General features: G+C 35.6%; 1 long non-coding RNA gene and 2 other non-coding genes across 3 annotated transcripts; 2 read left to right on the forward strand and 1 right to left on the reverse strand.

Moving 5' to 3' along the window:
• Positions 1 to 640: 640 nt before the first annotated feature.
• On the forward strand, positions 641 to 712 carry Trnaa-ugc. The gene has a single exon. It is a non-coding gene; the product is annotated as a tRNA-Ala (tRNA).
• A 359-nt stretch (positions 713 to 1,071) lies between these two features.
• Positions 1,072 to 1,143, reverse strand: Trnaw-cca. Its single transcript has one exon. It is a non-coding gene; the product is annotated as a tRNA-Trp (tRNA).
• A 2,496-nt stretch (positions 1,144 to 3,639) lies between these two features.
• On the forward strand, positions 3,640 to 4,971 carry LOC115446196. Its single transcript, XR_003938887.2, has 2 exons — positions 3,640 to 3,740; positions 4,538 to 4,971. It is a non-coding gene; the product is annotated as an uncharacterized LOC115446196 (long non-coding RNA).
• Positions 4,972 to 14,854: the final 9,883 nt, after the last annotated feature.

Below are 14,854 nucleotides of genomic sequence, written 5' to 3' on the forward strand. Positions count from 1 at the left end.
GGGTAACTAAACAAGTAATAATTTAATACGACGAAATTTTAAAGGCCGAAATATCCATGCATATTAATTATTTTTACGTTTTTCATTCAACTGCGAGAACTAATCACTAACTAGACGTGAATTTAAATTCTTTACTTGCCAATACTTGTTTAGTTACCCAGATTAAAGGTGAAACAAAATGTATGAAAAATGGACCTTAAGCTATAACCTTAACAAATATGCGCTCCTATTATTGGTAGAGTTCTGATAGAGTCACTGTTTGAAAGTTTCAGCTTGCTATCATGTTTCTTATACATAAAAATACAGCACAGTAGATACAAGTATAATGTAAACCAACAAGAAACGTTACTTTCATGGTCGTCAGGTCAATACCATTCTGTCTTGCTTAATGCACGATGAAATATTTATGAAAGCGACGAACTTGGTCGCCTTCCTAAGACAGGCTTTAGGATATGTGTACGGTTATTGGCGATTCGCCGATTACCACCCACACAGGTGACCGCCAAAGTGGCGTCCTCAACCTGTTTTTTTATTTTCCTGGTGAAGCTATAATTGTAATTATTATCCTCAGCCCTATATAGAGAAAACTTCTGAGAGTCTGTTAAAAATATAGTTAGTAATTTCAACAATTACATCAAACGGGGATGTAGCTCAGTGGTAGAGCGTTCGCTTTGCATGTGAAAGGCCCCGGGTTCGATCCCCGGCATCTCCAAATTTTTATAGTAATTTTTTTAATTTTTTTTGTCCTCGCGCATCCGTAAACAATATAAAGAAACCATCCAAATTCATTATATAAGTATGTCTCAAGCACAGAATGACCTCTTGACTCTATTTTTACTTAATAATTTTAGACAGTATTAATTACTTTCTAGATACGTATTAAATAATAAAATTGTTGTCAATACAAAAAATACTAGTTAAGTTATAAACGGGTACAAACAAAGAAACGGTATTTGGTTTATACCAGACTCTACAATTTATTGTTTTGGTTGTTCATACTGGTTTATTTCAAAGTGCATAATAAATATAACAAATGGAGACTAATAAAATTTTTAAAAAGTTACTGTTAGTTGACCCCGACGTGATTTGAACACGCAACCTTCTGATCTGGAGTCAGACGCGCTACCGTTGCGCCACGGAGTCGTTGAAAAACTTGTTAAATTTACGCATCTAATATATAAAGTACAACATTTTTATTTAATTAAATAACAATAATTTAATAAACTTATTTTTATAACTATCATAATCAACCAAATTATACAAAAATTGTAGAGACCAACATTCAAACTCTGTTTAAATTTACAACAACGCCATCTAGTGTCAACTAGCAAAAACACATAAGATAACAAAAACAAAACCATCATATATCTTAGTCCACTTTTTCCTCTGACGTCTACATAAGGAAAGGTCGATGATTATGATATCCTATACAGAATTAAAAAACAACAATTATTATGAATATTCCAAATTATTTTAATACATGTCTAGTAATGATATTTTTGGCGCAACTTGGGATGTAATTATAGCTGTTTATGTAATAAAGAAATCTAAAAATAGTGAAGTGAAGTATTAAGTATAATTCCAACTAATCCTTTTTTCTACAGGATTTTCATTCACAGCACCTCATCTCTATATTTTGTTCCCTCTGGTCCCACGAAACAACTCTATCATAACTCATGACTAGAGAAGTCATCTACGAATGGTTAAAAAAACACGTACCTACGGACATTTGCATACGATAGACAAGCCAAATTATTATTTCAAACAGAACGGCATAATAATATCGACTGGCGTAAAATAACCATCTCTAGTGATTGACACTAACTTGGGGTCACTTTGAGGTGCCCGAATAAAAAATGTATATTTGAAGGTACAGGCCTGGCATAATAAAAAACGTATTGGAAAGCTACGAGACATTCATTAACTATGCTTAGTATCTAAGCGTCATATTAATAAATGAATTCGCCTTAAATACGATCTCAAGTAGACATTTAATGTATTGATTTATTTAATAAAAGAAACTTAAGCTAACATTTCAGAGCCAATTCTTAACTGAGTTGCCGCTTTTAAATACATAAAACTCAACTGTCAAAAATTATTCAAACTTACTTATAAACGTTTTAGCGTTAAGAAGTGGTTAAGAACTGATTAAATAGCTGTCAAAAACATCGGTTTCCTAGTTTAAACCTTATTAAGAGGCAAGATGGCGGGTTTTGACTTACAGCTGATCGAGCAAATTTGTGTCTTAAGTAAGCATAGCTTTGCGAAATTTGATATGTAAGACTGATGTATTAAACAATGTAATAAACAAAACTTAAGCTGTAATTTAAGAGCTTGTTCTCAGCTGAGTCACCGTTGTTAAATAAACAAAATTGAGCTGTCAAAATCCGTCATAGACATGTTGTTCATATCTGTTTATTAAACAGCGACCATCTTAAGATGCTGCATTTAATTTGACGTCTCACAAACCGAACGTCGAAACGTCGGTCCAAAACGAAGAAACGACGAACTTCGGATTGAACTTTACTACCAAATTACTTCGGATCCGACACCGTTAGTAGCTTACCTTAGTGGTAGAATCAATTCCAGTATATTTTTTTTTGAAAAAGCAGTGGAACTTTATCCTCACAGATGTTTTTAAAAATGTATGGTATAAGTTCTTACAAATTCCATGTCTGAAATATTGCGATGAACCGATCGGATCCGTCGTCGAATCCGTCATCGGATCCGTAACACTTCGTAGTAACAAAATATGCGATCCGTCATCCGAAACTACGGATTTCGTTTTTCGAAGTAAACCCTCTGATATCACACTTAAGAGAGAAATTCAATTGCATCTAATACGGCTTGTACTCAATAACATTATCATTCCGTGTAATGGAAAGTTTGTCTCTGTGTAATAAGGAAAATAAAGATTCCAGGGAATCCCTTAGGCAGAGTGCAGTGTAATTAAACCTTGTGCTAACAATTGGCTGCAATAAGTGGTCTACCGACACTTTTCAGACAATTCAATGAATATTCTCAATTTTTATTTACTCAGATATGTATTTATTTATTTAAATCTTTATTGTACACCATAAATATGAAAAATAAGAATATATTATATACATAAGCTGGATATCATTACAAATGGCACTCGAAGTGATCTTTACCAGACAACCATTGGATGGAGATGATAAAAATAGCGGAAAGGGCGATTTAAATAATCTAATCATTTATTACATTAGTTTCTGACAGTATAGTATTGTGTTCGTAAGGTACTGGATTGGACTCCCAGACTGGGTAGATCAGTAGTGTTGAATTAGAGTTATGTGAATTAATTTATCACTTGTTATTAACCTATTCGTTACACCTTATTCTTTATAGCCTAAAGAATAAATTAACTCCAAATTTTCCCTATTTTTCTAATTTTTCTATGCCATTAGCAATTATGAAGTACTTATTACCACACATTCAACTTAAACTCGCTGATAAGTAAAATAATTACCCGCTTCGCAGGCAAAACCAATTTTGTAATACATGGATTCTATACCTAATCGAAGTTGTTTTGTTGTAACCACGAAATGAAATGAAGTTATTTACACCTCTTGCTGCACTTGGCTATTGATTTACTGCTATAAATGGCCACTTACGTACGTATATCAGTATTTCTGATTAATTAGACTAGACGTAGGGAGAGCTCTACCTAAAGTTTTTTACCGGCAAGAATTTATGTACCATCTTATTATCTATTTAAAAAGGTACTGTATTTACTTTGGTTACTAATAACTGGTGCATTCAATGTTTAATTTAAATAAAATCAAAATTAATGAAATTATACACCAATAGTCATACTCTTGATTCTACATTTTGATACTTTGGTTAACAGAGAAAGGTTTTGCTGTTATATTATAAAAATCCTTACAAAGCAATCCAGGAATTGAAATCTAGGATCTGCCAATCCATAGTGTGTTTACATTGTTACTATAATACGTAAACTGAAAAATAATAAGAAAAATCGTTTAAGGCCGAATTAGCCGCTGTAATTCACTTCTCATACGCTATACTGTTTATAAACCAATTACTGATATTGATATAACAAAGTACAATCTGTTATTTCATAAAACGGTTTTATAACATTTCGAATATGGAACGAAATAAATCTTATTTTCGAACGTGGAACAAATAAATCGGTTACAATAAATAAATAAACGTGCTATTACATATTTGTCATTGTTATATGAGAGTAACACTATAGAAGAATATTATGTCCGATCTTGCTCTACCTTGATACAAGAGCAACTCGCACTAGACATTCATTTAAAAAAACATAATAAATATTCTCACTATAACCTTATTTTCATTGTCTCCATAATCATGTCTGGGAAATTTGCTATATGGTTTGAAGATCAGAATGAATTTGAATTCTCTAGAAACATCGCCCTGCATTCATTACTAAAACCGGCTGTGACTTCATAAATAATTTTGCAAACTTGTCAGCTGTTCATACTACAAATATTTTAACCCGTCATAAGTTGATATTGTATCTTTTGTGTAGTTTTCCTCGTCGTGTGACGCGGCCCGTCGGTATAAACAGTCGTGCAGTCCTGTCGCAATCATTGCCAGTAATACTCGCGAGAATCATGCTGCGAATGTGTTTGCTGCTGTGTATTGTGGGCGGAGTCGTCTGCCAAATTGAGCAGTCTATCTTCGCTCAACTATACTATCCTCCAGTAGTACACGCCCAGCCCAGACCACGGAATACTTCGCCGCAACCAACCATAGTCCGCCGAGAGAGAAGCGCGTTCGATAAGGAACAGGATCGTGAAAGCAACAACGCCATCTTGCGTCGCCTCCGAGAGAAAATGGCGGACCCCAAATGGACACCAGAAATACGACCACGCAAGATGTAAAACGTATGTTTAATGTGAAGTGTTTTTACTTTTAAGTTTAAGGAAGTGTTTTGATTCTGAGTGAAATAAAATTTTTAGTTTATACTTTTGTTTTATTATGGTTACTGAAACCCTTACTATTGATGATGATTAATATAGGTAAATATATATACAGGCAGGGAAAAGTGTATTGGACGGTAGAGAACAACAAGCATTGAATTCTTTGACGATCGTCAAAAAGTCGACCTGTTTTCTAGATGAACCTGGTGACCTCAGAGATAACTGCAATACTTATATATTAAGTTTAATGTGTGTTACGTTGTACTTAAATAACATCTGATGTTGGATATTACATACAACTTGTAGAGACTTCATGGGAATTCTGACTTTATAACTGGAATCAAGTTTAATATCTCACATTATAAGATCATATCCATTTTATCATGGCTTCTCCAGTTGTAAGCATCGTTTCGTTTTCTTAGCTGATTATTACTCTATATACCTTTTTTTATATAAGCCTACATTTTTCAATAGTTACAGGAAAAAAAATCTGTATACAAACGGAACTGCTTATTAGATCTGCTAAATTATAAGAGGTTTTTTCGGTTTTGTACTTTTATTAGTTTGGGACATCGGCCTAGAATTTACTTTCGCGCACATAAACACCCATAAACCTCTTATGTGTATTTTAAATTGGCTGACCTTAAAAAGAGGCAACAATTAGGAAGAGAGGAAAGTGAAAAAATCTACATTTGAACTTTGGCCTGACCAAAAGATTTGCAGAAGAACCTATTTAAAACGGCCTGCATCCAGCGTGTACCACATTTATCAAGTCTTCAAGAACAGAGTTTAGGCCTGAAGGATTCTCACTCTCCACTCACACAATAAGCAGTTCATACTAGTTTTGACCGGTACAGCCCGGCCGAGTCAGCTCATTCATTCACAGCCTACAGCAAGCCTACCACTTCAAGTTTGCTGACCGTTTGTTCAAACTGGTCTTCTTACTGATTCAAAACTGCAAGACGTCACGTTCGACCTCTGAATCATTATGCACTATTTGTTTTTATGCAAATCCTGCTTCCTTTTTTACTTAAACCGGTTGCAAAGTGCATATTATGAAATTCCGTCTGCGTCATATATTTTAGTGTTATGTTTTATGTATCGAGTAAGTTCGTGCTCTTACATTATTAAATAGTTCAATGAGAAAACGTAAATAATATTTTTTTTCAGTAAAAATCCATCTTTTGGATGCCAAACTTTAACCTGAGGAGCTGAGGAATGGTTATGGCGGACTCATCAACCTTCCGACCTATATGTAATCTGCCAAAAAATTGCTTTTAAAATCATCAGATAAATAGCGAATGGTATCAGAAAAAAGGTTTTTTGACATATGTACCGATGAATTATTTTGATTCGTTCATCCTTTATAAACGTGTAGTAAGCGATTAAGACAGTATTTGGGTAGGATCTCGTACGTAGGTGTCCGTTTGGGTATCATCACTTTGTTCGTTTCTCGTCCAAGCAACAGTCTTTAGGCGTGGTTAAATTCTTGACGGCCATTGCAACTTATGTGTATATATTGCAATACAATTTTAAGTAGCTCATATTTGTTGCTACAAATATGATTTACTTAAAATTTGCTTGCTTTATGTTGTTGCATGGCTATATCGTTTCCATATAATATTCTTGACCGCTAACTTTACTACTATTGGCCGCCCTATGAAACATATGCTCCAGCTGTGCCTTAGCTATCTGACTGAAATTTGTACATTGATAGCTTAGTAATAAATTCAAGAATTCGGTTTACCACCAGTTGTCACTTTTATTTACTCACCTGATCTCACATATTAATTAACTAGCTTTTGCTCGCAAATCCACTCGCGTAAAAAAGTTTTTCCGGGATAAACGTGCCGCTTTATTATTTCCAACGATGAAATGGACTTTATATTTAAGTTAAACATCTAGCATTCATCTGTGAAACCTCCATTCGATTCCATGCAGTAGTCTTTGGGTGAAGCGTGTACATCATCCAAAAAAAAAAATATATAAAAACTGTTGTTTTGGCATCTGTTATTCTAGTGAAACCCCCTCATACTATATTTTGTTTAATATCTACAATGTACAGATATCGGCTTGTTACAATTTTATTAAGTATATGTAAATATGCTGCATTGGTTTACACAGATGGGCCGTCTCAACGAAGTGGTATTGTGTCGATTCCAGGAACAGAGACTTCGGAATACTTAGGGAAAACCCAAACGTATATCAAAAAGTTCTCATCTGTATGAGTTCAGTTAATACATCATTCCTAGAAACATGGCTGTAGCTAGAATTATTTACCGTAGGGCACGTACTCCTAAGTTATTATTGCAGATTTAGTATTTCGTAGATTTCAAAATTAATTCAAATTGGATTTCTTAATGTATGGTAGGTTAGTGAAAATATTTATTTTTATATTTATTAATGTATAGTGGGTTAGTGAAAATATTTATTTTCAGTGTTTATGACTAATGCGGTGTGATATGATGTGAATTTCGTAAAGAGCATAATTAAACTCTTATATACCGGATAAATTCTATCACAGGGAATCGCGAGCAAACTGAAGTACAAATCAAAGTTAAATATAAATTTTGGCACCATTTCTAATTGATCACAAACTTACCATAATAGTTGATTCAAAATGTCATGTCATTAATATTGAAATAATTATCAAACAAAGAATTTTTTCGGAGAACAAAAAAAATCACACCTATTTTCTAGAACTAATAATGTCATCATCCTAAATGATCTCATGTCAGGGTTTTCCTTAAGTTGAGATCTCTACACCGCAATTCTTAAAGTAAAATTCCCAAATGTACCAAAGAAATATCCGGGTTAATTTATTAAAGATAAGGTGAAAAAAAAAACCTATAATATGACGTTCACTCTACTTTTTTACGTTTGAAAAGAGAACGTAATTCCCGTTCGTTATAATATAATCGTTGGGCATTTTTATTTACGTAGGAATACTTTAGTAGAAATTCAAATATCATAGTACCTACCCAAAAACTATGTTCCATATTTAAATCTCATACTGGCCAGTCATAATATCCATAGCGCTAAATTTATAAAAGGAATGAGTGAATGGAATTTAAGGATTTTGCTTGAAGAAACTCGGAACAATAACTAACGCATATAATTTATTGATCTAAAGTTAGAACCGTTTACATCTGGATTAATTCTTAAAATCTATGCTGGTAAATACGATATACTTACTTACGTGCTGGATCCCAGTCCAGGTGGATCTGTAAAGAAATTTCCCTATGTCGAAGCTTCCCATTAAGTTATAAATGAATGAATAAGATTAGCGGTTACAGGCCAGTTCGAACGAATGAGTCCCGGGAATGGGTTTTTAACCAGCTTTACACCAGATGCAAATTGTTGTTATAATTCTTATTACAATATGAGATCTTAGGTCGTTAGGAATATCCCGGTCTAATTTTACATAAACAAGTCAAACAAGGTTTTTTTATGGGACATGAATCACGACTTTTTGGAACTTGGTATAATATTTAGGCCACTGACCTAGAAAATGTGGTATACGAGCTTTGATACCGAAATCAGTCCAAAGTAAATGTAGTTGACACATGTTATATTTTCTAATAAAATTCAATTATATTATACCATGTTATTAATATGCAAATTACGCTAATTACGCTTCCTTTGAAAATCAGTCAGAGGCACATACTAAGACAGCATGGTCGAAACCTACTCAGGCGAACAAAACACATTGAAATACAAGTACTTTACGGATTTTGTCGCGGTCAAAATTTGTAAAATAGTTTATTTAAATATTTCATCAGTATCGCTTAATCGAACTATTATATTAACTACTGAAGTATTAGCACACCGCATGGCAGTGCATACTAGATTAGTTTTCGGTCACAGGTGCCAGCTAGCCACGTGGGTAGACATAACGACGCGGGGTTACTTCATCGTGATGACGCGACTAGCAACTCGCAAACAACTCGTACAGAAAACGACTCTTTTTATAGTATAAATCGGGGAAAAATTGCCTTAGTGACATAGGTATATTGCGTGCAGTACGACTTCTGCTATAAGGTCTCGAGTTTGAATTCCGGGCCGGACAAAGTTATAATGGGAATTTCTTCTCAGTTCGAGCACGAAGCAATTTGTGCCTGATATAGCGATAAGCTGGCATCACATCATAGGACAGAATAAACACGACAAAAAGTAAGTACACTCGCTAGAAGGCGCATGTGTGTGTGTGTTTGCTGCAATATTGTCGTTCATTGCGAAGTTTGTTTACTATTGTTCATTATAATTCCATGTTTTGTAAGACATCTGTACGTCTTTATATTCCTCTTTTTTTTTAGGTAAGTAGATGTGTAAAGCAATCAGACGGACTGGCATAATTGTCCCCATTATATAGTATTATTAATACCATACGAGTACAGAAATTTTGGCTGGTCAATATTTACTGTTTTTTGTTTCACTTATTCTGTGCTATATTTACAATTAGGTGCAGTAGCATATGCCGTGATGAACAAAAAATCTATCTATGGTATTAATAGAGGTGGTAAACAAAAAACCGTACTTCATCAATAAAAGCATGTAATGTAAAGTTATTAATAGTTATAGTAATATTGTTCAAGTAACGTAGGATATGATTCAGGAAGTTATTATTATACACTAGTAAGAGATTTGCCGAACACAATTATCCACGTCAGAATTTAGAAGGCAACAAATTATTACAATTAAAGAACGTGACTAAGCAATAGTGTTTTGCAGACATAATGTTATTTCCAATATTTTCACTGGTAGGTATTTCCCAAATATTGACCGTTAGTGCTACTTAAGCTGTTTTTTTAGAAAAAAGTTGACGATATATTATTATCAAACATGCACCTAGACTACTACAATACTGTCTGACACAAGACTGATTACCTGCCTTATCGCAGCCCTCTGGAGGACCCAAAACAAAAACATCTATCCGAAATCTGTCCGTAGTAGCACGATGCGTTTTTAACGGTCCCTTCTGCCGCGCACGTGCAAACTTTAGAATGAACTCCTTGCATCAATGTTTCCCGAGTGCTATGACTTGTCCTTTAAACGAGGTTTAAGAAGACTGCTCACCTCCCGGTAGACAACGGCTTAGCTGTGTCTATGGCATTGCTTTAGTTCATGGACAGCGGATGCTGCTTAATATTAGCGGAGCGGTCTCTCGTTTGCATACTAAATAAAAAAAAAACCTACAGAAAATGCTGCTTTAACTGAAATTCGGAGCCAGGACTTTCCAGTCCAGAGCCCTTACATGACGTGCTGCTAGGCTTAGAAGGTAACAGCATGGAAGTCCGAGATATCAAAATATAATAAAGAAACATATTATTAAAGTTTACAAACTGCTTTTAGTGCTAGCTAAAGTAGTTTGGGCATTTGAAGAGGATGGATGACAGGGGACTGACAAAGAAGATACAAGGCGAATGTGGATGGAAGAGCCGGTAGGAGTCGACAGCACCGGACCTTCGAATCACAGATATCTGACATTCTTCGTAAAGGCTAGGTCAGAAGTGTCCTGAGCGGCGGGAATGAATGAACGATAAATGAAGGTGCAGGAAACGAGAGAAGTATGCCAAAGTCGTGCAAAGTGGCAATCCATAGTCTCTGCCTACCCTTATAGTATAGAGGCGTGATACTATGTATGTAAAAACAAATTGAACTCTACAAATATGCCACGATAGTAATAACTTACCTCAACATACATTTCTAACACCTTGATAGTGTAATTATGGGAAAACACAGATGCTCAATTGACATTGAAATGTTATTGCACCTTGAACGTTTCGTGATGTCGAAGGAAATTATTTTAGGTCTTGAATAATTTAGTAGTTTTATGATCTCTACGAGGAAAACCTCATACGTGCAAGTCATCTAGGTCCTGATGCAATACTGCTAGTATATTGCTTAGCAGCGGAAAAAGACAATGTGTGGGATCTCGCACCTGGCTGTTGATAGCTTCCAATTATCGCGTAAATAATCGAATAAGAAAGCTAAAAACGAGTGCGTACCCATAGTAGAGGCAGCGATGATCGCTGGGCCTTCCCCAACGCATTCCGCGCCTCCGCCCGCACCATACCCGGGGTCACCAGCCCGCAGCCAGACCACTGATGCAACACACTCGTGCGCACATACGCACACCGACTTACACATTAACACACAACACGCATAATTTGATCTCAATTTATAAGTTCAATTTGTTTACCAGTTATATCATTAGTTAGGTATTCTATATCCTTCAGAGATGATTTACGTCGCTTATGTTTCGTTTATCGACGGGAAATCCAAACACGTTCGTTAAAAACGTATATGTGTTGGCATTTTAACTGGCTGGTTCTCGTAAGGTTTAAATAAAAATTTCACGGTAGACAGTGGCTTAGCCATGCCGCTAATATTGCCGACGTCCATGGTAACATTGGCGACGATGACCACTTACCAGTGGCGAAAGGTGAATTTTTCCAAAATGGAACCAGACACAACATATAGGTACTGATATGCATGAATGCAGTCTGCAAATCGTTCTAATGATAATTAGATACATCAATTCTACATAAAGGGAAGCCGGTAAGTATCGGGTTATATGGAACCTTTACACTTACCATCAGGTGCGGCATTAGTTTACCTTCTGCGACGAAAATTAGTTGCATTGTGTTTCTCGGCAACACGTTGACAATATCTGCGTGACGCTTTTGGTTCAGTACTTGAAAAATGTATTTAAACTTTTGAAATCTTGTCAATCGAATCATTTGGCTGTATACTTTGTTCAATCTCAAAATCTACAGTAGAACCATCTAAATGTTTGAAGGTTTAAGAACAATTATTACAACTTAGGATCCACAAACACAGGCATATAGACTATATATACATAGTACATACTCAATATATGCATAGTAAACTAACCTGAACAAATGTTTTATTCTTGAAGAAAATGTATGAATCTTGTTTGTGTTTCTATTTAACAATTGTATTGATGTTTATGGGCGACAGTGATCACTTACCATTAGATGATCCGTATGCCTCTTATCACATAAAAGGTAAGTAGGCAAAAAGTGGGCAGATACCTACTCCTCCATTGCGTATATTTCAGTTACTTACAATTCTTAACACACACTATTGGAAACGAAAGTAAATTTTGTTTAAATATAGTTTTTCCTTCCCTGAACGTGGTTAATACTCGTAACTACACTTTAACCTACTGAAAAAGGTATAGAAATAACTCAACAAATCATACACATACACAATTTTATGTACATTATAGCAAGATTTTAGGTATTCAATTACATTTTATAGCTTGGATAATAATTAGTTTTGAAGACAAAATGCGTCATCGCTCAATTTTAGAAATATGACGAGTCCTTTATTACATGATGAACTACCGCTGGTCTTGGGTTACCTCTGCCATAGGCACAAATTTGGCACAAGGTGTAAAAGTACACCTTCGGCTTAACAAAATAAGGAGTGTGTTATTTTGTGAAGCAAAAGAGCCACAACTAGGGCACCCACTTTTCGCGATATGTGAATTTCAGAACTAAAATGTGACATGAAACACAAAAACATGTCTTTTGAAATATTAGTATGAAGAAATATTGACATAAGTTCTTATGTAGCACAAAGTAAGTCCGCAGCACAGGTTCCGGAGCGTTTCACATCGGAAGCGTTACGTCACGTCTGACACCTGTGTGTGTCAGTGCTGCGTATCGCCCGCACCGCGCGCCTGCGCCCGCGCCTTGCATAACATACGTGACTGGGAAATCCCAAATTTCGAGAACGCATTTACATGGGACGCGCTGGGCCACGGCAGAACTTGCAAAACCTTCGTATGTTTTGTTTTGTAGTGTTTATGATATCGGAAGGCTGAAGACCTCTGAAGGAAGTAGATAGATTCATTTACGCATTCAATGTGATATTTTTAAGGTCCAATATTGCATGACCTAAATTTACTTATTAGTCTTGATAATATAACTGTGAATAAAATGCTAAGCTGCATAATGATAGTTGTTTATTAATTAATGTTGACAAATGCCAAGACGTAATCCGTCGAGCTCTATGTTATTGTATAATTGTTTGTTTGTATAACTCACGAGCTCTCGTACTTCGTTAGAAGCGATCTGTGATAAACCAATCTCGAAATAAGGAAAGATTATTTCCAGTTTATCTATCTACATCGCAGCGTGCCGCGGGAAGTACCAATCTGACGAGGTATAAAGCGCGGGAACGCACTCTCCGCCACAGTCGGATACCCACACTCGTAACGCTCGCATCATGTACACACACGTCGCCTGTCTCCTGCTGTTAACAAGCTGCGCGATCGTTCGTGCTGGGCCATGGCGCCAACGTTATGACCAGCCAGCCCTTGCCGACATGAAGAAAACCGCCCTTAACAGAAACCTGTTCGTCGTAAAATCACCGTGCCTTAAAGATGTCGACTGCCACACGGAGTTGTACGAGTTTGATCTACTGGCGGTTGAGAAAGGCGCGAGGCCGAACGGAGTTCATTATTGAACAAATCTAAAGTGAAGTGGTTTAAAAACAGAATATGACGTTGAGGAGAAGAATTACCAAAGACAAGAGCTTTACGTAGACGTGAAAATGTGCGGGACGCTGTTTGAATTTGGAATGCAGTGGCAGGATATTTGAATTTCAGAGGGCTTGCCACAACAAAAACAATGAAAAATTACTTTAAAGTTTTAAATAGACCTGCGTGCCCAAAACCCGTCCAGTTACGACTTTCATTTTGGTTCGCCGATGACGTCCGCTATAAACAAGTGCAGCTGCTCTCTACTACCTACTTTATGTATAAATTATTTATGATAAAATAATTAAAAGTCTATGAATACAAATTCAATTTCTTTTTTTTATTTATGAATGTTATTTTAAGTGAAAGGAGTTGTAGCAGACAACGTCGATATATAAATAATTAAATAATTGATATAAGTATATATTTTGTACTGTACATTCACTTATAGCCAATTGCTAGCTCTATTATTAAAAGAAAATATTATGCATGCGGTAAAGAATACGAGGATACCCGTTTTGGGGGATATAATAGTACCAGAGCGTAGCTATCAATGTATCAACCGTATCAATGATACAGTGAGGCTCCCAAGTTTTAAAGGCCCTTCTTAGCCCTTGCACTAAACTTAAGTGGGCACCCAACCCGAGAAGCTTTAACAACACAATACTCGTTTCGAGTAAGTATCAACTTACGATTTATAGCCATTGCTCATCAATAGACAATTTATCTAAACAATAAATAAAATAATGCATTTAAGTACTGCGAAGCCGAACATCATAGAACACTTTTTTCTATTTAGGTCTTTATGAAATGGTAATTTAAAATATTTTCTAAAGTAAGGTAAATATTCCTTACTTATGATATTTATCGCTATACAATGATGGAAGATGTACGTCCAATAATAATTATTTTATTACGTAGGAATTCGTTTATCGCATAAAGTACTACTTTTGAGCCGTAACTCTATTGTTCGTTAACCCGCGCTTTACCGCACTATATTAAATTCTGCGCTACTGCCGCTAGATGGCATAGGTATGCCAATTTGAACTGCCAGCCATGATGCAATACAATTTTACACGATGAATGAAATACATACATTTTTGTAATACAGTATCTATTTAAAAATGTATCGTATTCAGTTTAACGTCTCTAACTAATTTCAAAGGTTTTTGATTAGGAGCATCTTCACAGAGTTCAAGTATTGCCAAAATTAAAATCATATGTATATATTATAAAGAGCAATGTAGTCAGTGACGGCCAACAAAAAAAGCGTCCCTATTTCAATAGTTTTATAGTCATGCTAGAAAAAGGTTCTCCAAAGCACCTTACGAGGCCCCTGAAAAGGCGAGACCCTCGGAGGTTGGCCAATCCGCCTATCCTAAGGTCGCCACTGAATGTAGTATCAAAAATA

Source organism: Manduca sexta, chromosome 16, assembly GCF_014839805.1.
Source record: "Manduca sexta isolate Smith_Timp_Sample1 chromosome 16, JHU_Msex_v1.0, whole genome shotgun sequence".
NCBI classification, from domain to species: domain Eukaryota; kingdom Metazoa; phylum Arthropoda; class Insecta; order Lepidoptera; family Sphingidae; genus Manduca; species Manduca sexta.